The sequence below is a fragment of the Sus scrofa genome, chromosome 10 (genome assembly GCF_000003025.6).
Source record: "Sus scrofa isolate TJ Tabasco breed Duroc chromosome 10, Sscrofa11.1, whole genome shotgun sequence".
Taxonomy (NCBI): Eukaryota; Metazoa; Chordata; class Mammalia; order Artiodactyla; family Suidae; genus Sus; species Sus scrofa.
This window is the reverse complement of record NC_010452.4, coordinates 16946422-16972159: the sequence shown is the minus strand read 5'-3', so window position 1 is coordinate 16972159 and position 25738 is coordinate 16946422. Positions and strand designations below refer to the sequence as shown.

General features: G+C 47.5%; 1 long non-coding RNA gene across 1 annotated transcript; it reads left to right on the top strand.

Annotated features, from left to right (window-relative positions):
- On the top strand, window positions 6008–25228 carry LOC102168134. Its single transcript, XR_002336232.1, has 4 exons — window positions 6008–6889; window positions 22926–23081; window positions 23946–24113; window positions 24448–25228. It is a non-coding gene; the product is annotated as an uncharacterized LOC102168134 (long non-coding RNA).

The window sequence follows — 25738 nt, the reverse complement described above, 5'->3', positions numbered from 1 at the left end:
GGGGCAGGAGGCTTTCTGGAGGGGGTCTGCCGGGCACAGGAGGGACTCAAAGGCAGATGCTGATGCTCAGGCCGGTGGGGGTGATTCCGCTCTGACCTATGGGACAGGACAATTACAAGCCCAGTCCGTCCCCACTAAAAAGTCACACCCCCGCCTATGGAAGGGCTTTCCAGTAGACGTAGGTGGAAGGACGCCTCTATCCTTCTCTGGCAGGATCTGCTGAGTCCCACCATTACATTCCAGCGGGGTCAGAAGGAAGAACTGAGCATCTGAGCATCGCAGACACTCAAGGTGAGCCCATTGCCCATACAGGACACTAAGGTTAGAATTCTGCCGTCTGCACCCGCGAGCTGAGGCTTGGATGTTAAGTGGCAGTCAGCACTTCACATCAGGCGTGAGAAGCCATCACTGTGAGCACCAGGCAACGTGAAAGAGGGTTTTGTCTCCATCGTTATCATTGACATTAAGGGCTCTAAGTGCTTTTAAAGAGTAGTTAAGGCAACAGTCCGTTGTTTTGTTTTCTTAGAGCTGCACCTGTGGCATACGGACGTTCCTAGGCTAGGGGTCCAATCAGAGCTACAGCCTCCAGCCTACACCACAGCCACAGCAAGGCAGGAGCCAAGCCGCATCTGTGACCTACACCACAGCTCACAGCAATGCCAGATCCTTAACCCACTGAGCGAGGCCAGGGATCGAGCCTGAGCCCTCATGGATACTAGTCATGTTTGTTACAGCTGAGCCACGATGGGAACGCCAACAGCCCGATTTTAAAGATGAAAAAAACATGGCTTAGAGAAAATCAAATCATTTGACAGGAAGGGCTTCATTTGCTCGTCCCAGCAGTGCTGTGAGTTGAGCTGGGATAGGATGTGTCCCAGGTGAGGACAGAGACTCGGGGCAAAGCTGTTTGTTCCAGGCCACACCGCTGGGCTCCTACACTCCCACACCCCATGCTGCAAAGCACTCTCCAAACATCTTTATAACAATAATAGTCATTCAACCCTTGTTTGTGGGGCACTGGCCTCGTGCCAGGCACTTTTCTAGGTGCTAAAAATAGGCAGTGATTAAAGTGACAAAGGTGTTCCCATTGTGGCTCAGCAGGTTATGAACCCAACTAGTATCATGAGGATGCGAGTTTGATCCCCGGCCTCCCTCCGTGGGTTAAGGATCTGGTGTTGCTGTGAACTGCAGGTGCATTTCCAGTGTTGCTGTGGCTGTGGTGTAGGCCGGTAGCTGCAGCTCCGATTCAACTCCTAGCCTGGGAACTTCCATGTGCAGCAGGTGCAGCCCTTAAAAGCAAAAATAAATAAATAAATAAATAAATACGACAAAAAAATCCCTGCCCAGGGCACCCTACCCTCTGATGGACGGGACAAAATGAAGGCGTGTCTTGAACCATATTTAAGCAGATGAAAAGGCTTGAGAAAAATGAAGCCAACGAGGGTGATTCAGAGTGTGAAGGGTTGGACAACTGTGGTCTCAGCAGGCTTCCTGGAGGAAGCGAGGCAGGACCCCAGCAGAGATAGGGACCAACTCTCCAGGAAGAAGGAAGCAGCACAAGTTCTGAGGTGGGAGCAGGGGCTGAAAGACCACAGAACTGCAACGCCATGGTGTGGCCAGGACGGGGGCAGGGTGGGAGGGTGGGAGCAGTCGCCCGGCTGCCCAAGAGGTGCTGGGAGGGTGGGGCCATTGTAGAGACAGAAATTGTTTCCAGGGTCACGGAACCTGGCCTTCGTGAAAATTCCTGATAGTCTTATCAGGGAGAGCATTTCAAATTCTGCATGAAAGACTTACTTCCAAGTGCATTTTTGGAGCCCACGTCCCTTTAAAATGGGAGCTGCCATTGCAGCCCATCCAAAATGGGCTAGAAAGAACAGCGTTCCGTCTGGGCGTTCAAGCACTTTGCCACCAAACTGGAACATTCTCTTGGAGCAAGTGGCTCTTTTTAACTTTTGCCATGATTTCCCCAGAGGATCAAGCCTCCTCCTTTTACCACAGAAGCGTGTGTTTCCTGCACAGTTCCCGCTATTTTGACGTCAACAACATCAAACAATAATAATAATCCTAGCTCCCAGAATTTAGAGACTGTGTTTTCCTGTCTTTTTTTTTTTTAACTAGTTTTTCTCACTAATTTGTGTTTGGCTAATAAAATAATTTCTTACACTCTTCTATATTCAACCATATCAAATATACCCAAACCTTGAAAGGAGTTAGGGAAAGGATATACCATGGCGCCCATATGGAGATCTTTCACAGCCTAATCCAAGTAAGTTATCCTTATCCTATCCCTATTCTACCCTCATCCTCATCCTCTTCCTTTTCCTTGATACCTGGAATATAGTAGGTGCTTAGCAAAAAAAAAAAAAAAAAATTTGCTGAATGTTATCCCTTTTCAACAGAAAAAGAAAGTGGATAGCAGAAGAAAATTACTTTTAATTTGGCCTTGTCAACACAATTGCAAAGTGGGTTATTTTCGCTTCCATCCTCCACCCTACTGCAAGCTGGCGACTATCAGTGAGCGACCCTTCATGGTCCTCCTTAGCCATTGGTCAGCCTTGCAATAGGCTCCACCTCCTCCCCTTCCTCTTTATAAAAGGAGCCTGGATTCAGCCTGAGGGAAGATAGGTTCTTTGAGACGCTAGTCTGCTTTCTTATCCGTGAGCTAGCTTTCTGATGAACGTCCTTACGCCTTGCCCAACAACTCCTCTCTGGATTTATTGGCCTGCCATGTGGCGAGCAGGGCAAGCTTGGGCTCAGCAGCATCATTGCTTCCAGAAATAGCACATGCAAGAGGAATGTGATGCCATCTTTGAAGGGGCTGGAGCTAACGGAAGATCCCTCTGTCCTGGGTCAGCATCTTGGGAAGGGTTTAGATACAGAAAATCCACTGGGTGGTATTCCGAGCGGCCGAGCTTTGATGTGTCCTACCATCCCGGAACGCTCAGGGAGAAGTCAGTGCTCACAAACACTGACCTCCTGCGTTGGTCCAGCTGCTACAGGTTGTCTCGGCCCCCCGGCTGGAGCCCAGCTGCCTCATGCTGCCATCGCGTGCCTGACACCCCTCACCCTAATGGTCAGCTTCTAAATCCCAGCAAGCGCTCCTTCCGATCCCCAACCCCCGCAGCAGCACCATGCCTTTAAAAACCCAAGTCAGGCAGTAAATACCCGTCTAGGTTTATGTGCAGCGTACACAGGGTCTCCCGTTCACACTCAGAGTGTTAAAGAATATTTCTTTATGGCAATGTGCTCGTCTCCGTGCAGAAAGGGACCACTGCTGGTTTGTCTCACGGAAGACCGGCACTTGAGTGATGCATTTGGAGAGATGATGGATTTGCCCTGCTCCATCCCACTCCCAGCTTGCCTGGCCCCCCCTGTGACCAATGGCAGGCATTTGCTAGACAGCTGGCGGGGTGAGGGGTGCAGGCTGAGGCTGTTCTAGAGCTCACTGGCCTCTGCACGGATCAAAGACTCATTAGCATCCTGCTCTCACCAAATCAACTTATTGGCTCAGACAATCTGCATTGCCGTAAACCTTCAGACAGCTATAAAATTTATTTGTCAACTAGGCAGGGTTAGGATTTGATTTTTGACAAGTCCCATCCAAAGTCTAAAGGTACAGAATCCCAAAGGCATACACATTGCATATGTTGTAATTCGGGGGGGGGGCGCAAATACAAATTAATGACTATTTCCCAAAGTACCAAAATAATGACTTTGGGTTCAAAGCTATGACAAATAGCCCATAAGGAAACTCAGAAAATAACTGACCTGGAAGATCTGGTGACAGACTACTCAAAATATGACTTTATGGTTTATGATGTTTCAAGAATTTCCTGAAAGATTTATAAGATTGTAGAATTTACAGTGTGGCAGCGCATGCTTGCCAGGCTATTGAATAGTATTGTTTGTGTGGCTCGGAGGACAAAATGAAAGTTGAGAGCTCAAAAGACATTGAGTTCTAATTCAGATTTTACCACTGACTAACCTTGTGGCCGATGGAAGTTATTTGAGTCCTCTGTGTTCTGATTTTGCTAGAAACAAGACAGAATTACAATTGTCGGTTATTTACCCTTTAGGTAGACCATGGAAAGAGTAATTTAAAAAACTGAGAAACCTATTTATGAAATGTAAAGATCTTGCTACACGATAATGAAAATTGCTTTTATTTACAAGGGAAATTGGACTGTTGCTGGGGACAACCTGACATTTTAGCTTTGTAAATTTGCCCATCCTGAAGAGTCTCTCAGCAGGCTCTTGAGCCCACTGGAAAAGGTATCAGTGTTTCTGCTGTTCATTATCCTTTTAAAAATCCTCCAATTCCCGTGGAGTTCCCATCATGGCTCAGTGTGTTAAGTACCCACCTAGTATCCATGAGGAGGTGGGTTCCGATCCCTGGTCCCACTCAGTGGGTTAAGGATCTGGGATTGCCCTGAGCTATGATGTAGGTTGCAGACGAGGTTCAGATATGGCATTTTTGTGGCGGTGGTGTAGCCTGGCAACCGCAGCTCCAATTCAGCCCCTCGCCTGGGAACTTCCATATGCCAAGGATGCGGCCCTTAAAAAAAAAAAAAAAAAAAAAAACAAAACCAGAATCCAGTTCCCATTATGTGATTGCCTGGAAGGAAAAGAAAGCAGCAGCCTATTTTGCAGTTAAAGCCTGACTGTGTCTGGGTGGTTCTCAGGTACACAGAACACGGAGAACCACGACGACTTTGGGACTCCCACCCTCCCCTGAGTCTCCAGTGGCAGTGGTGGCTATGGAGCTGGCACGGGGGACGGGGGAGGGAGGGGACAAGCTGATGGCTCTGTGGCCCCTGTAGCTCTGGTTCCCTGTCCAGTTCATAGAGATGTTAAGCCCACGATGGCCAGATTCTTGGTTTTGTGGTGTCCAGGAGAATAGGTGGCGAGGAGGGAAGAAGAACACTTAGTTTGCTCCCCAGAAGAAAATCATGGAAGGTGTACAGACATCTTTAGGGGAAAAAAAAAAGAGATTTTAAAAAACCTCACGTGGCATGAAGTGCAAGCAGGAAACAGCTGTTGAGTGGAGGGGATAACGGATGGTGGGCGTGGTGAGCCACGAGGAGGAGATGGCGCTTGGTCCTGGGCAGGGATGAGGATGCTCCTGCCAGGGAGCAGGGAGTGTGTCAGGGTAATCCATCAAGTCGGGGTTCCAACCACTGGGTCTGCACTGAGGCTTGGCTTCTCAGTGGGCTGCATTTTCTCACTCATAATTCTCTTCGGTGGAAAAGAGGGGAAAAAAAAGCTGTACAGCAGAGGGAACTATACCTAGCCACTTGTGATGGAACATGATGGAGGATAATGTGAGAAAAAGAATATATATATATATATATATATATATATATATATATATATTCATATATGAATGACTGGGTCACTTGGCTGTGCAATAGAAATGGATAGAACACTGTAACTCAACTATAATGGAAAAAAGTAAAATCATGTAAACTTTAAAAAAAGACATAAATTCAAAAAAAAAAAAAGAGAGAGAGAAAGAAACTTTGGGCCCATTTACATGAGGAGCCAACTGGGGTGAGGGTTGCGTGGAAGTACACAGGACCCATTTTAAAGGCAACCTCTAAGTGAAGGGCCGTCTGCCTTTTCACTCTTTGCTAAGCATGTATTTAGGCCCCTGAATTCCTAACCACACTATATGTGCCAGAGAATGGGTGTACAATTGTTTCTATGACTTAAAATGGACTTTAAAATTGGAGAGGAGGCGTTCCCTTCGTGGCTCAGTGGTTAACGAGCCAGACTAGGATCCATGAGGACGCTGGTTTGATCCCTGGCTTCGCTCAGTGGGTTAAGGATCTGGCATTGTCGTGAGCTGCTGTGGTGTAGGTCCCAGACGAGGCTCGGATCCTGCATTGCTGTGGTGAAGGCTGGCAGCTATAGCCTCAATTCGATCCCTAGCCTGGGAACTTCCATATGCCACAGGCGAGGCCCTAAAAAAATCAATTAATTAAAGAAAATAAAATTGAAGATGCTAACTCAAGGAGTCCTTCGATGTTTTCTGAGTCTGCATGCTTTAGATCCCACATCCTAGCATCTTTTACACAGTGACTCCTTGTATACTATTTTATGCAAATTAAATTATCTGTCTACAGGCACAATAGTATTTTTAATAGTTTGAAGACTTTCATTCGAGTATATATCAGTTACATGTTTCAGATGTCTTGCCATGTATTCCTACGTATTGATACAAAGTTCGATTTCTATTAGACAAACAAGCCAGTTTCTTAAATGATAATGAAATATGTATAAGGCTTTTTAGTGAACAACATTCTCTCACATCCAGATTGAGCATGTTTTTAGTGTTGGGTTGGTTTTTTTTTTTTTTTTTAATCCTATACGTTTTCCTAAAAATAGTTTACCAAAAGCAAAGCCTGTTTTAATTTAATTATACTTTAAAAATCCATCATCTGCCAGCCATTAGTTACAGTAACATGAGAATTTGAAATTCTAGTCAGCAAAAGAGAAATCCCAAATTAAAGAAATGTCACCATCAAGATGCAGAAATACATCTCTTTGCCGGTCTTCCCACCTGCACTTCTTGTGCTGGGTATTTCACAGTTAATGGTGAACAGGAAGGATCTGGAGGCGACCTGGTGCTTTGGGAGGTGGGGTGGAGGGCTCGGCTGGGCGCCTTGCAATGACGGCATCCTCTTGATGCTGATACAGAAGGAAGGGTCATAGCCATGCCAGGACAGTGACAGCAGGGGCAGCTGCCACCGCCCCCTCCCCTGGCACATGCCACTTGACTCAGTGCCTAAAGATAACAAAACAGAGCCATAGGAAAACAGAAGAATTCCATTAGCCGGAGCAGTCGTCCTCAGGAAGAGGCACACAGGCTTCAACCTGCCAAAGTTCCGTGAGTAATGAACGCGGCCCCGGAAAATTTATGGATTCTACCGTTTTCAACCACCCGACAAGGGTTTTCTACGCCTCTCAGCAATTTTAAATGTATGCTTCTCTGTTGCCTCCTCCGCTGCCATGCTAAATTGGCAGCTTGGAGGGCCGAATCTCCTCTTTCCTGGAGGGGCCGCTTTCCTCCGTGAAAAGAGCTGGGCTGAACATTTAGAGAGGAGAAGGGAAAAAGAATAAAGGAAATAAGGCAGCAGGAATGCACAGAGAGCAAGGGTTTAAAGCAGTGAAGTCAGTCTAGTGCAAAGCAAAGGAACAGACAATAGGCAGACAGAATCCAAGGATTCCCTCATATAAGGACTTAAAGGTCAAGAGATAAGATAAACCAAAGCTGCTTTGGCACCTATCAGCAGCTCCCTTTGGGGCTGGATTTATTGCCTTCTTGGGTAAAATGTTGGCCCTTGACTTTGCTGCACTATAAAGACTTGAAGTATGGGGCTGTCACTTGTCCCTACACTTAGTTTTTCATTCAAAAGTGTCATCTGGGGAGTTGCCATTGTGGCTGAGTGGGTCAAGAACCTGATGTGTATCCATGAGAACGCAGGTTCCATCCCTGGCCTCGATCAGTGGGTTAAGGATCTGATGTTGCCGACAGCTTCTTGACCTCTTCAGAAAAAAAAAAAAAAAAAATGTGGAGAAGGGAAATCAAGAGGTACAAAGGAGAAAATCCTCCAAGCAAAGAAAAGAATGACTAAGATAAAAGCACTGAGATAAAAGCAGCAGCGTGAAGTACACAACAGTCGGAAATTTCAGTGAGAAACGCCATTGGAAGTGGATCTAGATATCTAAAAATATGTAAACGGAAAAGTCAAGGAACAATAGAATAAAGCATTGAAAAGAATTTAAATCTTGGGAGTTCCCTCGGGGCTCAGCAGTAATGAACCTGACTAGGAACCATGAGGACTTGGGTTCCATCCCTGGCCTCGCTCAGTGGGTTAAGGATCTGGCGTTGCCACAAGCTCTGGTGTAGGTCACAGACAGGGCTTGGATCCCGAGTTCCTGTGGCTGTGGTGTAGGCCGGCAGGGGCAGCTCCAATTCGACCCCTAGCCTGGGAACTTCCATATGCCATGGGTGCAGCCCTAAAAAAAAAAAAAAAAAAAAAAAAAGGAAGAAAGAAAAAGAAAAGAATTTAAATCTTATTCTAAATTATTTTCTCGTGTCAATGTCATCTTCTAAAGACCTGAACTGGATAATTCAAGCTTAACCTGGAAACACTTAGCTATCCGGGGAAGCACAGATAACTATTTAACATAGTCGACTATCTCTTTAAGGACCAAGGAATTCTTGTTAACTTCAATCATTATTATTATTTTTATTTTTATTTTATTTTATTTTTTTTTTGCTAGAAGCCTATTTCCTCTAGTTGCGTGTTTAAGAGCATGGACCCCAGAGCCATACACATTTGAGTTCAGCTCTGTCCTTCCCAGTTGGAGGGGTTGTGGTTACATAACCAGTTGTGGTTATATAACTAGTAATAGGCAAGTTGCTTAAAATTCATCTGTGTGATGAGGACAATAATAGTAACTTACAGGATTGTCGTGAGGATGAAATGAGATAAGGAGTAATGAACACAATAAGCACTCAGTAACTCTTAGCTGTTGCTTGTTATTAGAAATTCCACTCTGGATGAAAAGGTGTATCCATTAGTCCCAATTTTTTTTTCCATATCATATAAACTTGTTTTCTTGGAAGTCTCAATTGTCTCTGTCTTTAAGATGGAATGTATTGGGAGATGGGTTAGATAGGGCAGGAAATGGGGGAGAATTTGATCAGTTCAGGATGACAGCAAAGAAGGTGGATGTTTACTGACATCTCGAATACCACGGCTTCGAGCATACTTAGGCACAAGGATGCTCATATTTGCACATTTTTTGCCCTTGACCAATCATAAAATGGAAACTCACTATCACTTTCTGTTTTCTGTCTGTCTCCCAATCCCGAGGTTCTGGTTTTTTAAAATAATTCCACATGTAGCCCATTAATTCAAGCAGAACCTGGACTTTTCAGATTAGTTTTCAAAGTTGTTTAGCCTAGATTTTTTGTTTTGTTTTGTTTTGTTTGTTTTGTAGGCCCGAACCTGTGGCATATGGAAGTTCCCAGGCTAGAGGTCCAATCGTAGGTGCAGTGGCCAGCCTGCACCACAGCCACTGCAACACAGGATCCAAGGGAGTCTGCGAGCTACAACTGCAGCTCATGGCAACGCTGGATCCTTAGCCCACAGAGCGAGGCCAGGGATTGAACCTGCATCCTCATAGATAGTAGTCAGGTTCAGACAGTTATTGATAAGCACTGGTAAAGGACCACCAATGAAAGGGAAATACTAGGAAAATGTGGCACAACTGAGCTCCCCGGGGGTAGGCCAGGTAGCCGTTGTTAGCGGGTGGGTTGCCCTACGACTCCTCGTGGGAAGAGGGAGGGCATAGAGCAAAGGGGAGACACTTCTGGGGCCTGCACGCTCTCCCACGGGTCCCTCCCTCCCCTCACACCAGAGAAGCCTGGTCCCAGGAGCCCATCCCTCCCGACGCCTCAGGATCCTGCATTTGGCTCATCCCTTCCGTGTTGGGCATCGCCCTCCAAACCGGGTCCTTCCCAGGCTTCCCATCTCTGCCGCCTTCAAAAATATCCTCCCTCAACCCCGTAAACCTTTGCTTCTGTTTCTTCCCTCCCACCGTCCAGCATCTTGATGGAGAAGGATGCTCGCTCTTCCCACCCCTCATCGCGTATGCACGGCTGTTCTTCCGCTTCTCCTCGGAATCAGCTCTCAGGAAGGACCGTGTTGTCCGCGTTTCTAAAGCAGATGGACGGGAGTTCCCATTGTGGCTCAGCCGGTTAAGAAACGGCCTTGTATCCATGAGGACGTGGGTTCAATTCCTGGCCTCACTCAGTGGGTTAAGGCTGTGGTGTGGCCCTGAGCTTCGGTGTAGGTCACAGACATGGCTCAGATCTAGTGTTGTGGTGTAGGCCTGTAGCTGCAGCTCAGATTCGACCCCTAGCCTAGGAACTTCCATATGCCTGGGTGTGGCCCATCCCCCAAAAAGAGAGAGAGAGAGAGAGAAAAGAAAGAAAAGAAGATAAAGCCAATGAATGGTCTTTATCTTGTGTATGATGCTCCCTCTCCGCCCCCCTCTTCCTCCTCTGAGTGCTGCTGGCCTGGGCGTATCCACGACAGCCTCTCCTATTTTCTTATCTGTGGCTGCTCCTTGTCAGTCTTTGTTGTGGGTTGAATTATGTCCCCTCAAAAGACAATGTTCAAGACCTAACTCCTGGTACGTCGGAATGGAACCTTATTTGGAAATAGGGTCTTTGCACAAATAGTCAAATCAATAAGTTCATTAGGGTGGATTCTAATCCAGTGAGTGATGTCCTTATGAGAGAAGGGAAATTTGGACATGGACTTGAACAAGAAGAAGGTCGTGTGATGATGGAGGCAGAGGTTTTAGTTGCATCCACAAAACAGGGAATCCCAAGGACTGTCAGGGCTCACGGGAAACCAGGAAGAAGCAGGGAGGGACCTTCCCCTGGAGCCTCCAGAGAACGTATGCACCTGTTGACACCTTGATTTTGGACTTTCGGCCCAGAGAACTCTGAGAGAATATATTTCTTTTTTCTTTTCTTTTCTTTTCTTTTTCCCTTTTTACGGCACACCTGCGGCATATAGACGTTGCCAGGCTAGGGGTCCAATTGGAGCTGCAGCTGCTCCCTATGCCACAGCCACAGCCACGCCAGCTCGGAGCCACATCTGTGACTTGTAACACCACAACGCATGGCAATGCCAGATCCTTAAGCCGCTGACTGAGGCCAGGGATTGAACCTGCATCCTCACGAATACTATGTTGGGTTCTTAACCCGCTGAGCCACAATGGGAACTCCAAGAATACATTCCTATTGTTTAAAGCCAGTGCGTTTGCAGTCCTTTGTTAGGGCAGCTTGAGAAATGAATATAGTCCCCTTTCAGGCTCATCCTACGTTTAGTGTAGGTTTTCCTACACACTTAGTTCGAGTCTTTCAAAAATTTCTCTGCATCTCCTCCTCCTGGGTGACCTTCTCAACACCTACGCTTCAGCTGTGGCTTCTCCGCCTGGACATCCTACCTATCCTTCGGGGCTCACCTCCGACCTGGCTCCCACGGGGAGGCCTTCTGCAGCAGGTGCCCACCCACAGCCCGTGTGGATTGCTGCCCTCCGTCCAAGGGCTCTTGAGGGCAGGCGGAACCCTGGAGCTCGCTGCGAGTTTCACACCCCCCATCTGAATGTTTTTTGATCCTTGGGATCAAATCATCCCTGCTTTGGGTTGTTTGATTTCATTTACTGTGCAAAGAGCCTCCGCAGACGCTAACCATCCATTCTGGGAAGCAGTGCCTGAGTCTCTTTTTATTCCCTCCCTCCCTGCCCGGCTGGCCGGGCTCCGCGTGGGATGGAAAGGAGCTGATCCTCTTTTATGCCGCTGCTGGAAGGAGAAAGAGCCCTGTGTCCCTCTCATGTGCTGCAGGACAGAGGGACCCAAAGAACCAGCTTCAAGACAGAGGGAGGAGCCGGCCCCCCGGGCAGCCAGAAGCAAGGAAGCATCCTCATTGGATCTAAAGAGCCTTCCAGAGCTGGGTGAAGATGCCAAGCCGGTGCCTGATACTTCAAACATGGCTCTGTGCTCCCTTCCCAAACCAAGGGAAGCGCCCTCCAGCAACTCTGCTTAATTACGCTGTTCTGAGAAGCGAGGAAAGTCCCTCAGCTGAGCAGACCGCAAATTGAGCCTGAATCGCCAGCAGACTCTTGTCATGCAGACTATTCCTCGTCATCCTCCTGCACACTCTGCCTGCCCCTCTATTAAAGAACCCAAGGAAAGGAGCCTGCATTTGCTAGGAGAGCTGGGCACAGGGGTCCTGTCTGTGCGGGGGGTCCAGGCGGGAATATGGGAGCCGGTGTGTTTCTGTGCCCCTGAGCTTTAAACGACCCACCACCTAACAGTCCTGGATAAGGACATCGGGGCTGAGTTGGGGACCAGAAGACGTGGATTCTAGGTTCTGCCCTCACTCCCCACCTGCGTGCCTTGGACGAGCCTAGAACGAGTCTCACATCTCTGTTCACAGATTTCCAGGCTGTAAGATCTGAGGAGGGAATTCAAGAGACTGGAGTGAGAACGAACACAGGAGAGAATAAAAAAGAAATCACCTCTGGGAGTTCCCATGGTAGCTCAGCAGGTTAAGAACTCAACATAGTGTCCATGAGGACGCGGGTTCAGTTCCTGATCTTGCTCAGAGGGTTTAGGGCACAGCGTTGCTGTGAGCTGCGGTGTAGGTCACAGATGCCAGCTGGGATCTGGCATTGCTGTGGCTGTGGTGTAAGTTGGCAGCTGCAGCTCCAATTCAACCCATAGCCTGGGAACTTCCATATGCTGCAGGTGCAGCCCTAAAAAGCAAGGAAAGAAAGAAAAAGGGAAAGAAGGGCAGGGGGAGAAGGAAGGAAGGATGGAAGGAAAAGAGAGAAAGGAAACCTTTTGTAAACTCTAAGGGGCTGTAAGCAAGCAAGGTCTTTGTCCTTGGTGCAAAGAAGCGGGATGTGGCAGCAGGTCGGGGAAGGGCGTGCCCTCCAGGCCAGGACCAGGCCCTCTGTAATGGGTGTCTGCTTACGGGACCCCATCAGTGGTGAGATTGCCAAGGTAGACTGTGAAAAATAGGGCAATGGCCATTTCATATTAAATAAGCATATGGCGTGGTTGCGATCAGATGTGGGTGTTTGGGGAGCAGAGAGACTGCGTTCGAAACCTTTCTCTGTCCTCTCATGTGCAACACGGGGCAACTTACTTGACCTCACGAAGCCTCATTTCCTCCGCTGTAAGACAGAGGTGGTAATGACTTTGCCCTTCATGGTGTTGCGGTGATGATTAAAGGAGAGAATGCCTATTAAGCACAGGCCGAGCACCAGGCCACTGGTCAAAGTCAATAAATACTACCCAACCCTGGCCTGTGGGGTCAGACTGCTCTGTTTGTTCAGCCATTCACTGAGCTGCTTTGTCCAACCATCCAAGGTTTCGTTCAAATGCCACCACCACTAGGAGACGTTTCATGATCCAGTCCCGAACCCTGATCCCCGGCCTGTACTGCTCTCAGTGTCAAGGTCAGGGCCAGCTCCATGGACATAGGACCTGTGTGGTGGGAACTGGCCTCAGGCTCACAAAGGCCCCACATTTGCTTTATTTGTTTGTTTGTTTATTTATTTATAAGGCCGCCCCTGCAGCATATGGAGATTCCCAGGCTAGGGGTCAAATAGGAGCTGCAGTTGCCAGCCCATGCCACAGCCACAGCAATGCCAGATCCAAGTCGCCTCTGCAACCTACACTGAAGCTTGGGGCAACACCAGATCCTCAGACCATTGAGTGAGGCCAGGGATCAAACCCACATCCTCACAGACATCAGGTCGAGTCCTTAACCCCCTGAGCCATAATGGGAACTCCCTCACCCTCGCTTTATTGCTGTCATTGTTGCTGTCTTTTTGAACAAGAGATTGCATTTTCACTGTGCACCAGGCCTTATGGGTTATGTCGTGGGTCCTGGTTTTCATACTTTGCCTTTGCCTCAGTTCCGCCTTGCAAATTGTGCTATTTGTGGTGAACATGCCTTTTATTTATTCATTTGTTTGTTTCTTTGTTTGGTTTGATTTTTGAGGGCCACCCCTGTCGCATATGGAAGTTCCCAGGCTAGAGGTAGAATTGGAGCTGTAGCTGCCGGCCTACACCACGGCCGCAGCAACATGGGATTCCAGCCACATCTCCAACCTACACCACAGCTCACAGCAATGCCAGATCCTTAAGCCACCAAGCGAGGCCAGGGACCAAACCCACATCCTCAAGGACCCTAGTCAGGTTCATTACCGCTGAGCTACAGAGGGAACTCCCTGCACCGTATTTTTCTAATTCATCTGCTTTTTGTTGGGGATTTGCTGTTTAAAATGGCCCCTGAGGGTGGTGTTGAAATGCCATTTCGTGTCCTCAGAGCGAGAGGCTATGAGGCGCCTTGGGGAGAAAAATACGTGTATTAGACAAGCTTCATTCAGGCATGAGTTCAGGGCTGTTGACCACGAGTTCAAAGTTAATGACTCAACAATGTATGTTAAAAAAGATATCTTGAGGCAAAAACACACATAAAACAAAATGATACATTGCTTGATTGATGAATACTGTTGTAACCAAAAGTTCCCAGGAAACGGACCCTTATGTTGCCTTTGGAGAGATGGTTCCGTCTTCACTTAATTCAGTGTTCGCAATGGTTTCCTAGGACGTACCTGCCACTAGCAAAGAAGGAGAGGTGCCTCTAACTTCTTTAAAGGTAGTGAGACTGTTTCATTTGTTTTCTCATTTTCCCATCATCATGCCTGCCCCTCCCCCGGTGCCGAGTGCGGGGCCGTGAACCTTGGTACGAAAAAAAATGATGACGGACTTCCGTTGTGACTCTGACATTGGAGATGTGGTAACAGCCGACGGTCGATGCTGAGATTTTACTGTTGGCTCCCTAGGAAATCCGAGTCTCCTTGTGATACTGTGGTTATGGGAAAGACCCACACACAGCAAGGGTTGTATGTTACTCTGGTTTTTTTCCTGCGTGCAATGAGAGAGTACAGCAACGAATGGTCATGGAGGGACTGGTAGGCTTGCCTTCTTCATGATCCTCAAACCACTGAAGACCTAGACTCAAAACCTATGAAGAAAGACGTTGTCACTGAGTTCTACAGGGAGGCAGAGCAAACCAAGGGGTCTTTATTTTCAGAAAAGGACCTTTGGCTATAGGGGAGATGGCGGTTTTAAGCCCTTCTCAAGGGAGCCATTTATGAGAGATTAGCTGGAATAAATAGCCTGGCAAGAAAGGCACCCACCCCTTGGGACAGACATTAAAGACTCCTAGAATAAGTAATATATGATAATGAATATACTTATAATGCTTATATAATAGAATATACACTTATATAATACAATACATATATAATATATACTTAAACAATACTTATATAATATATGATATGATACACTTATTATATATTAAGCAAATAGGATTCCTGGAGTTCAGGCTGGGAGTTCTCTAGAGTCTGCAGAACACAGAAGTGGATGAACTCATTTGCCCACTTGCCCGTAGGATGATGGTAATGCCCACTTTATCACAGACGAGCTTTTCTCCAAATCTGGAAAGCATGCAAGCTTTCCAAAACCTCTATCCTGATCTTCCTTGGGAGGTAAATGATTTGACTTGTCATTTTATTCACTGCATTTGAAGAATAATGTGTGTCTAAAGGGGTCAAATAAGTGAGCATCTGGCCTCCGGACACAGTTACTCCTCCCACTCCCCCCGCCCCCACCCCCACCACTATCCATCTCCATGCTCTGGGCTCTTAACCCCTGGCAGCAGGCTCTGGCCCCTCTTTCTTCACCCTGCCCTTCCTACTTTGGAAGTAGGTCCATAGCTAGACAGGCTGCTTCAAAAAGAATCAGCCCAGGCCGCTGAGTAAACAAGTAAGCCCAAGACAGGGCTGTCCACAAGAAAGATAAGGTTCAGATATGATGGACACACCATTGATGAAACAAGCATGAAGGCATAGCAGGTATGGAAGAAATTACTGATGTGTCCCAAAAGCTGGTGAGTCGAAGGTGTTAGACCATGTGTCTTTTGAGAAAAGAAATGAGAAGCTCTTCACCACCCTTGATGGCATGTCTCTTTGGCTTTGGCTAGTAAACTGGAATAAGGTTATTTGAATTGAATGGCTGGTGAGAAAGAGGAGCTTCCAGCTGAAGAGAAGAGGAGTCTCTGGAACTATAAATAGCACACTTGGGTTAGAGCGCAGTATGCAGTTGAACATGATAGGGGAAGAGGGAATAAAACCTGAGCTAGCCAATTAAGTCATGGGATAGAAGCCCAGGAATTCAAGGGAAAGGAGTATTTAGTCCAGCAAGCAATGGGGACCCACCAACCACTTCCGGCAGGGGAATAATATACATAGAAGGGCACTTAGGAAATGGATGCAACCCTCATGCACACATAGATGACTGGAGAAAGATGAGAGCTGGAAGAGATGCTGGGGGTGGGGGGGGGCAGGCTTTGGTGATAGCAGGCAGCAGGGATGAGTGAGGGGTGCAACTCCAGTGGGGATGAAATGGAAGAGTTTGTGTCTGTGGCCTTGGACACAGAGTATGTGGGGGTGAGGGTGCACAGGGGGTTGGGGGATTCAAAGATGTGGCTTTTGAGCCCCAGGGACTAGGAAGCAGAGGTGTCTGGTGAGTGAGGTGGATAGAAGGTTTTGGTATGTGGTGTTTCATATGCTGGAAGTAATTGAAAATTGGCAGAGTCTAGAGATGAAGTCATCTGAATTACATTTCAGATATTAACGCACCAACTGTTCCGACGTTATTTCTCTGTTACCCACCAGTATTTCTCCAAGAAAGTATGTCCAGGCTTGATTTCTTAGGTGGTCTAGGCAGCGTGAAGCCTGGCTCTGATATACTGGTGATAGAGATGGTTTTCCCCCCAAAAGACTCCAAGTGGAGATTGTAACATCACTAGACTTCGGGTTACTAGTGGAAGTAGCAAAATCTTTGCCTTAGCCTTTTTACCTCTCCCTCCCCCCACCCAGTCTCATCCTTCCACCCAAACAACACACACACACACACACACACACACAGAGACACAAACACAATCGAGTTTCTATTATTCCAAGCCCAGCACGAGCATATGCAAAGGACAGACACGGAGTTGAGTAAGACGTGGGGCTTTCTTCAGAAGAGCTTACAGTCTGGTGAGGACTCAAATAGTTGGCTACACTGATGATTATTGAGAACCTACTATGCACTGAACACAGATTTAGGAGGCACTAGGGGGCAGTGCCGCCTAGTGGTTAGGAATAGATTGTAGTAGCTAATGCGGAGGTCCTGGAGCCAAATTAGCTGGACTTGGTCTCACTCTGCTGCTTACTCATCAATTTATTAAGCGTCCCGATGCCTCAGTTTTCCTGTCTGTAAATTGGGAGTAATGATAATTACTTCATAGGGTTTTATGAAGATGACGTAAGTCAATACGTATAACCTACCATTGTGTGCTAGGAGCTCCTACATGTTCCTAACACATGATAAGCATTCAATAAATGTTCGCTATTACTGTTAGACAGTGCCTTCATAAATATGATTTCATTTAATTTTTATATTAGTTCTGCAAAGCTAGTATTATTTTTCCCATTCATGAATGAGGACTTCAATACTCAGGAAGAATAGCTGACTTTCTCTGGGTTGCCATGCAGTGAAAGGACCACGACATGAATCAGGTAAGTCCACGCACGGCTCATTCAACAAGATCGCAGTACATCTTGTTACAGGGTAGAGTGAATCAGAGGAGGATGCTATAAATCTCACTGTGACCTAAAACCTCAAAACTGAAGATAATTTTTAAGTGGCTGACAATGAAATAATCAATAATGACTAGCACTCCTAATATCATTTCTTAATTTAAGCTTATTCCACAAATAACCTTTTAACATTATTTAATTGTGCTAACGAATTAGATTGATTTCTTTGATTTCATGAACTACCCCTAGAGACATGGCTTATTGAAAAATGAGCTCCTCATTTCCTATGGCTGAAACCAGTTGGCTAAAATTAATAAATAAACAGATGAATTTTTAGACAATGTCATGTTCCTGTCAAGTGTCCGAAGGCTCTGTGTGAATGTCAACAAGGGGTACGTATTTGTAGACCCGGAGGTATACAAGGTCAGTTACGAGGCTGCAAGGATAAACTCTGTGTTGCACAAAACAAATCACATCATAGACACTGGCTGCTTCCTGTCCACCAAGCTGATGTGAGGAAGTCCAGGTTAGGCTGACTTTCTCTTGGCCTCTCCATAGCCCTTTTCCATTCCTCCCTCAAGAGTCTTTTCAAGGCCAATGTTTAATTTGTCATCTGGTCAACCTCTAAGGACTAAGCTTGGCTCAGGCTCTTGCTGAGGTGAGGTGAGCTAAGGGGTTGGCCTGGAGTGGCCCCCAACTCAAAGACTCCAAAGGCAGAACACCAGCCCTAACCAACAATGAAAGACAGAGGTTAGTACAGAAAGAGCTGTACCAACTACCAAGACAAAGGGATGAAGGTGAGACTACAAACGAAAAATGGGAGATACATCTGGTTTTTTTTTTTTTTTTTTTTTTTTGGTCTTTTTGCCCACAGCATATGGAGGTTCCCAGGCTAGGGGTCAAATCGGAGCTGTAGCTGCTGGCCCACACCACAGCCACAGCAACACGGGATCTGAGCCACGTCTGCAACCTACATCACAGCTCACGGCAACACCGGATCCTTAACCCACTGAGCAAGGGCAGGGATTGAACCTGCAACCTCATGGTTCCTAGTCAGATTTGTTAACCACTGAGCCACGACGGGAACTCCCAGGAGATACATCTGAAATCAAAAAGATTCAGAGTCGTTCAAGAGAAAGGGTATGTTAAGAGGAAACCATTCCTTTCACATGCGGGAGGATTCCAGACGTCAGCCTAGATCTGGACAAGAGAGTAGCTATTTAAACACATGTCTTCTCTACACTGGACTGTAAGCCTTTTGAAAGCATGATGTGTATCTTGTCATTTTTTCCTCTCTCCCATTGAGGCTGACAAATGGCAGACACTCAGCAAAAATATTTGTTGAATGAATTAAGGAGCGATGAATAGAGTTGATAATGCACCACCAGCTCTGTGACTACCTCAACCAGTAATAACACCTATCGCTTTTTGGACATCTGCCATGTGCCCAAAATTGTGCTAATAACTTGGCGTATGTGGTTTTTTGTTTTTGTTTTTTTTCATTTCTTATAAGGCAGATGCTGTGCTTAGCCCACTTTATAAAGGAAGAAACTCAGGCTTAGAGACGTTCTCTCTTCCAACATTGCATCCCTAACAAGTGGCAGAAAGGGCAGATAGCCCAAGTCTGTCGGACCCTTCAGTCCATGAACTCGACCGCTCGGTTATACTGTTTGGGAAGCCCAAGCTTGTTTAGACCCTGAACTGGAATCTAAAGGTTGTATAAGAGAATTCCCTGTTTTTGGCTTCAACCCCCATCACCCATCCTCTGTACATTTTAGGCGCATCGCCACCACCGTACATAATACATTGTCCAATAATTATGTTCAGATGAGTGTCTTGACCACAGGGCCTTTGGGTTCACTTATGTTCCCCTATTGTGTGTAGCATAGTGCCCGGAATACAGTAAATGTGAAATAAGCATTTGTAGTGTTGGGTTATTGACTTCTGAATCAATGGTCATCCCTAAAAGACGATGTTGACTAGAGACCATTTGTGTTTTGATCCATGGATTCCCTTATGTGGGGACTGAAAGGTCAAGAGATAAAATAAACAAGGATGTTTCAGCACCTCTCAGCAGCTACTGTTGGGGCTGATGTATTGCCTTCTAGGGTGAAATGCTGGCCCTCAACTTTGCTGAGCCATCAAGACAGTGATTTTAGGTGTGGGGCTGTGAGTTTGTGGCTGAATGGGTTAAGAACCTGATTAGTATCCACGAGGACGCAGGTTCGATCCCTGGCCTCACTCACTGAGTTAAAGATCCGGCTTTGCTGTGAGCTGTGAGTGTAGGTCACAGACACAGTTTGGATCCCACAGGGCTGTGGCTGTGGTGTAGGCCAGCGGCTGCAGCTATGATTCAACCCCTAGCCTGGGAACTTCCATATGCCTCAGGTTCAGCCCCCCAAAAGACACACACACACACACACACACACACACACGTGTCATCTGGCACTGGAATGAGGGCTCTGTTGTAAGGTGTTTACAGGGCCTCTGGACCTCCAAGGACATGGGGCAGGGAGGCCAGGAGAAACAAGGATCACCCTGTTCTCAACTTGAAAATTAAAAGAGTAAAATAAAGGAAGACATTTCAAACTATAAAAAATGTAAAGCTTTTAGCAAAAAAAAAAATTATAATAATAACAATAATAACAAGAACATCCTAGAGGAGGGATTAACAGCACAGCCTTTGGAGTTAAACATGTGTCACATTCTAATTCCTTTCTCATTATCTATGTTCTATAGGGCAAGTTACAATCCTAAGCCTCAGTGTTCTAATCTGTAAAATGGTACTAATACTGAAGACCTTATACGGGAAGCATTAGATAATGCATGCGAAATATTTAAATCAGCACCTGTTACATAGCCCGATAAAAGATAGCTTATTTAAATGGTTAAAATTCATTTGTTTACTTAAAAATATTTCCTTAGCACCTACTGTATTTTGTAGGCCAGGCACCTTGCTTTACCCATCAACGTAGACTAGTGAGCAAATATACACAGGGTCTAAGCCAATACATCACAGAGCTTTGTGGTGAATTGTAAGCGTAGCGGCAGATTCTTCTCTTCCTTGTCTCCACACTCCCTTCATGCTCTTTGAGTGCCTGCCCTCTTTGATGCCAAACTTTGTCCTAGGACTTGCTTTGGCCCGTGGGATGTCAGCCACCAGGACACAAGCAGAAGCGTGTAAAATCCTTGTGCTGGTAGAAGCCCTGAGGCTACCACCAGACGAAGAAGCCCAAGCTAATCTGCTGGATGTTGAGAGGCATAAGGCCCCGTTGTTACTGCCTCCCTGTCCGAGAGCTGCCAACTTCTAAGATGTGAGCGAGGATATCCTAAAGTCATTGCCTCCAGTTCATTGACCAACAGACCACAGAATGAGAGCGCCCAGCAGGAATCAGCTGATGAGGACCCAACAAGAAAAGCCACCTAGCCAGCCCATAGAACTGGGAACTCAATACATGGCAGTTTTGTTTTCTTCTTTTGGGGGGGAATCGGGGGCAAAAGTGGCATATGGAAGTTCCCAGGCTAGGGGTCGAATCTGAGCTGCAGCTGCAGGCCTACACCACAACACTAGATCTGAGCCACGTCTGTGACCTACACCGAAGCTCAGGGCCACACCACAGCCTTAACCCACTGAGTGAGGCCAGGAATTGAACCCACGTCCTCATGGATACAAGGCCGTTTCTTAACCAGCTGAGCCACAATGGGAACTCCCGTCCATCTGCTGTAGAAACGCGGACAACACGGTCCTTCCTGAGAGCTGATTCCGAGGAGAAGCGGAAGAACAGCCGTGCATACGCCATGAGGGGTGGGAAGAGCGAGCATCCTTCTCCATCAAGATGCTGGACGGTGGGAGGGAAGAAACAGAAGCAAAGGTTTACGGGGTTGAGGGAGGATATTTTTGAAGGCGGCAGAGATGGGAAGCCTGGGAAGGACCCGGTTTGGAGGGCGATGCCCAACACGGAAGGGATGAGCCAAATGCAGGATCCTGAGGCGTCGGGAGGGATGGGCTCCTGGGACCAGGCTTCTCTGGTGTGAGGGGAGGGAGGGACCCGTGGGAGAGCGCGCAGGCCCCAGAAGTGTCTCCCCTTTGCTCTTTGCCCTCCCTCTTCCCACGAGGAGTCGTAGGGCAACCCACCCGCTAACAACGGCTACCTGGCCTACCCCCGGGGAGCTCAGTTGTGCCACATTTTCCTAGTATTTCCCTTTCATTGGTGGTCCTTTACCAGTGCTTATCAATAACTGTGTGCTGTGTCTACCAAGGCTCCATCTAAAAGGATTATCTGAGAGGAGGGAGCATAAGGATGCAGGGCTTTAGAAGCAAGCATTCTTCATCCATCTAGAAAACAGCCTGGACAGGAAGGCAGGATGGCGTCATCACCTTCATTTCACATGAGAGGAAACTTGACTCCAGGGAGGCAAGGGTTGGAGACAAGTTCACGTGGATTTAAACCCCTCGCCTAAGGAATCTTGTTGGAGCTTTTTCCACTGCAAAGAGCTGCCTCCCCCAGTGGCATGTCAACAGTGGTTCAGAAGTTGCATCAGAAAAGGAATAGTATGGTTTCCAGAAGGAAATGGAACTTTTTTCCTCCAAGATTTGTAAAGTAACAGGAAATATTTACGGCCTTATGTTCTTAGGAATAACAAATAGAGCTGCTTTGGGGAACTCAATTTGCCTTCCTTGAGACGGTCATCCCTGATGGAGATGAAAGTAGGCAAAAACTATCTTCCCATCATCTTAGAGCATTATCTCTCTTGCAAACACACCCTCTGCGCCTATGGTGTGCCAAGAATTCGTCTAGGGACTAAGGGATAAAAGTGAGGGGGCATCACCTGTGTTCTGAAGGGCTTCAGAATCTGGGAACTGGGCAGGCTGCCCCGGTCACCTGGACCAGGGAGACCTGGGAATACACGCTTGTGGTGGGGAAATGATGATACATCAAGGAAGCTGGTGGGACATAAAGTCTGTGAGAAGAGAGGGGAGGGAGAAGGGTGAGCCCCCAGATGGGGGGGGCAAGATTGGGCCAGGGAGGCAACAATAAGAGCAATAATAAAATACATTTGTGTGGTAGTTACATTTTATGGAACACTTTATATATAGAGTCATATATTTTTTTTTTCATTTAATCTTTACAGCGGTGCTTTGAGAGGTAAACAGTAAGGCCCCCTTTCCCTATACTGATAAATGAGTTTTCCCTAAGCAGCAAGGTATTCAAAATGAATAAAGTAAGAAACCTACCCACACTATAACACACATTCATTAGACTTATCTTTCTGGATTTCATTGAGCCAGTATCTTTTAGTTTGGGGGAATCCTAATTTATTATTATTATTGCCTTTTAGGTACACACCTGTGGTATATGGAAGTTCCCAGGCTAGGGGTCGAATCAGAACTGCAGCTGCCAGCCTACACCACAGCTCACACCAATGCCGGATCCTTAACCTTCTGAGCGAGGCCAGAAATTGAACCCACATCCTCATGGATACTAGTTAGGTTCATAACCCACTGAGCCACAACAGGAAGTTCCGGGTTGCGGGGGGACCCTAATTTATCATGTTCAGCCTGAGCAGCGCTCCACACTGTCTTCTCAAAGTTCCTAATACTGACAGCTCAACTCTGAAATTTGATTGACAATCTCAAGCCCTGCCTTCCCCATGTTCTGCCTCCTCAGCCCAACGTGTGTTCCTTGCCATGACACCGCTGCAGTCCTTCCTGGTCTTTTGTTAACTGATCACCTGTCTGGGCAGCAAGAATTGACAGCTTCAACTGGAAAACTCATTTAGGTGGAGTTCTGAGCAAGTCTGCTAATGATGAACTTCCTTCTTCAGTAAGTGATTCATACACCACCATCTATCCATCCATCCATCCATCCATCCATCCATCCATCCATCCATCCAACAAATGTACTGGATGCCCACGACATGCGAGACACACTGACAGACCTTGTAAGGGACTCAAATAACAAGACTTGCACACGGTATTTGGAGTCTCCTGGGAAGAACAGAATGAGCACATGAATAAATAACTAACATGCCGTCAAAGTGAGAAGTGAGAAAAGGGAGCTAGGTTCATATGTTCTTTTATTTCTTTAGCAATCGTTTAATTAAGCCCCAATTATGGGAAAGGAATTCTGCCAGGTTCTTTCCCATATGTTACCTTATTTAATCTCCACAACAAGGAGACAGATGTTTGTAGCGCCATTTTACAGATGGGGAAACCAAGGCTCTCCTTCCTTCCTTCCATTTGGAGCGGCCTCATGGAAGAAGTTTTTTGATTCTTGGTTTGGGGTTTCTTTGCTTGTTTTGTTTATTGTTGTTGCTGTTGTTCAAGTTTGAAGCTTGCACAGGATTTTAACATTCAAATCTAGAAGGAGGGTTTTTTTTTTTTTTTTTTTTGAAGTATAGTTGATACACAATATGGTGTTAGTTTCAGGCATACAGCACTGCGATTCGGTTATATATATAGATCTTTTTTCAGCATATTTTCCCTTCTAGGTTATTACAAAATATTGAATATGGTGAGACTCTAGGAGGAGTTAACATGCAGCTTGACCTTCAAGGAATCAAGCTTTCATGGGTTCCTTTCAAGGTCCCAGAAGATGCCACAGACAAGTGTGCAGGTTTACGTGTTTTTATAAAAGTTGCCAAAGTAACATATTTTAGCATTCTGTCCCAAATTGTGTGCCCCGCAGGTCCCATACGACTGGATACACCTCTGCATTTAAAGATAGAATGAAGGGCCTGTGAAAAAGAGGGAACTCCCCAGACGAACGCAGGGAAGGGGAGAAGGTCAGGCCCCCGCGGGAGGAGCGTGTGTGGTCCTTTCTGCGCAGGAGCAAAGCAAGCCAGGGCTCGAAAAGGTGGGATGAGGGCTCCCTGGCCCTGCATCTGCCTCTTGCTGCGCTTCTCCTGGCCAAAGTGAAAGAGGGGCCTTTCCTCCCCAGGGCGACCTCTCCGTCCAGCCTCGGATCTCCCCCCACCCCAAACCCGCCAGCCACTTTCTCCGCGGGCCTTGTTCTCTCTCCCCATCATCGGGGCTCCTGCTCCGCTGCCCCCCTCCCCATATGGCGCCCTCATGGTCCCCGACCGAGGAAGGGAAGGAAAGAGGTGTGTTGGGGGAGGGAAATAAAACTCTTTCGAAGCTGTTTCCACTCCAGCCTCAGTCCTTTCTTTGTCTTCTCATTCTTGGCCCAGGTTCTTGACAGAAACCGTCTCCAGTGTTTCCATTGCCTCAACGCAGCTCGGAGGACTTCTCTGCCCACTGTGGTCTGGCTGCCCCCCCGCTCCCGGCACCCACTCCTCCTGGAAGGGCTGCTCCTGCCAAGGTCGTCAACAACCTCCTTGCTCCAGACCATGCCCAGCGCGCCTCCTTGGTCCGCACTGTCCTTGGCATCCTGTCTCCGGGGACCAGCTCCCAGGCTCGGCTCCTGCCTCTGCACCGCCTCCCTCTCCATCTCTGTTGCAGGCTCTCCTTCCCACCCCCGGCCTTGAACACAGCCCTCCTCTGCTTTTTCCCCATCACAACGGGGCTATTTCTCCTGTGTGTCGCAGGCACCGAATTTCATTATGTCACAAGCGGAGCGATGCCTCTCATACCCCCACCCATACCTGCCCAGACCTGAGAGCTGCTGTCCTATGCTCCCCGCCCAGGAAAGCCACCATCGTCCACAAGGGGGCTTGTCCCCTCCCCCCCCCCCGTCCCCCACAAATCGTTGCCCAGAGCTGCCCTTGACCTTTCAGATCCCCTCACCTCTGCCTCCTTCCATCCACCCCGGATGCCACGATTCCTGCCTGGATTCCTGGAAGTGCCCCCTCACTAGTCTCCCTTCTCTCCAACCACTTCTCCAAACCACAGACCGAATGCTCTTTCTAAAATGAAAATCTTGGAGTTCCCATGGTGGCTCAGCAGGTGAAGAACCCAACATAGTGTCCATGAGGATGCGGGTTCGATTCCTGGCCTCGCTCAGTGGGTTAAGGAGTAGGCATTGCTGCAAGCTGCAGTGTAGGTGGCAGATGCTGCTGAGATGCCATTGCTGTGGCTGTGGCTAGGCTGGCAGCTGCAGCTCCCACTGACCCCTAGCCTAGGAACTTCCATATGCCGCAGGTTCAGCCCTTGAAAGAAAAAATAAAATAATAAAATAAAATAAAATCTGTTCACACATTACTCTTCTGCTTACTGCCTTCAGTGGCTTCCCACTGCTCCCAGGACTAAGCAAACTCCCGCCAGGGTTTTCAAGCCTTTTGTAGTCCAGCCCCCTCCCTCCTGTTGTCATGCTCCTGTCAGGCACTAGAGCCACCCGCCCTGCCCATTTTCTCTTGCTTCCAGACCTACCCCATGACCCCTCTGTTTTCCTGCCCAACCCACACCCCCGGGCCTGGCCTTTCCTGGCTCCCTCCTGTGCCATCTTCAGGTGGCTGCAAGTGACTTCGCACCGCTTGCCTTTCCCAGGAAGCCTTCTCTGACTTCCGGGCCAGGATTGGTCTC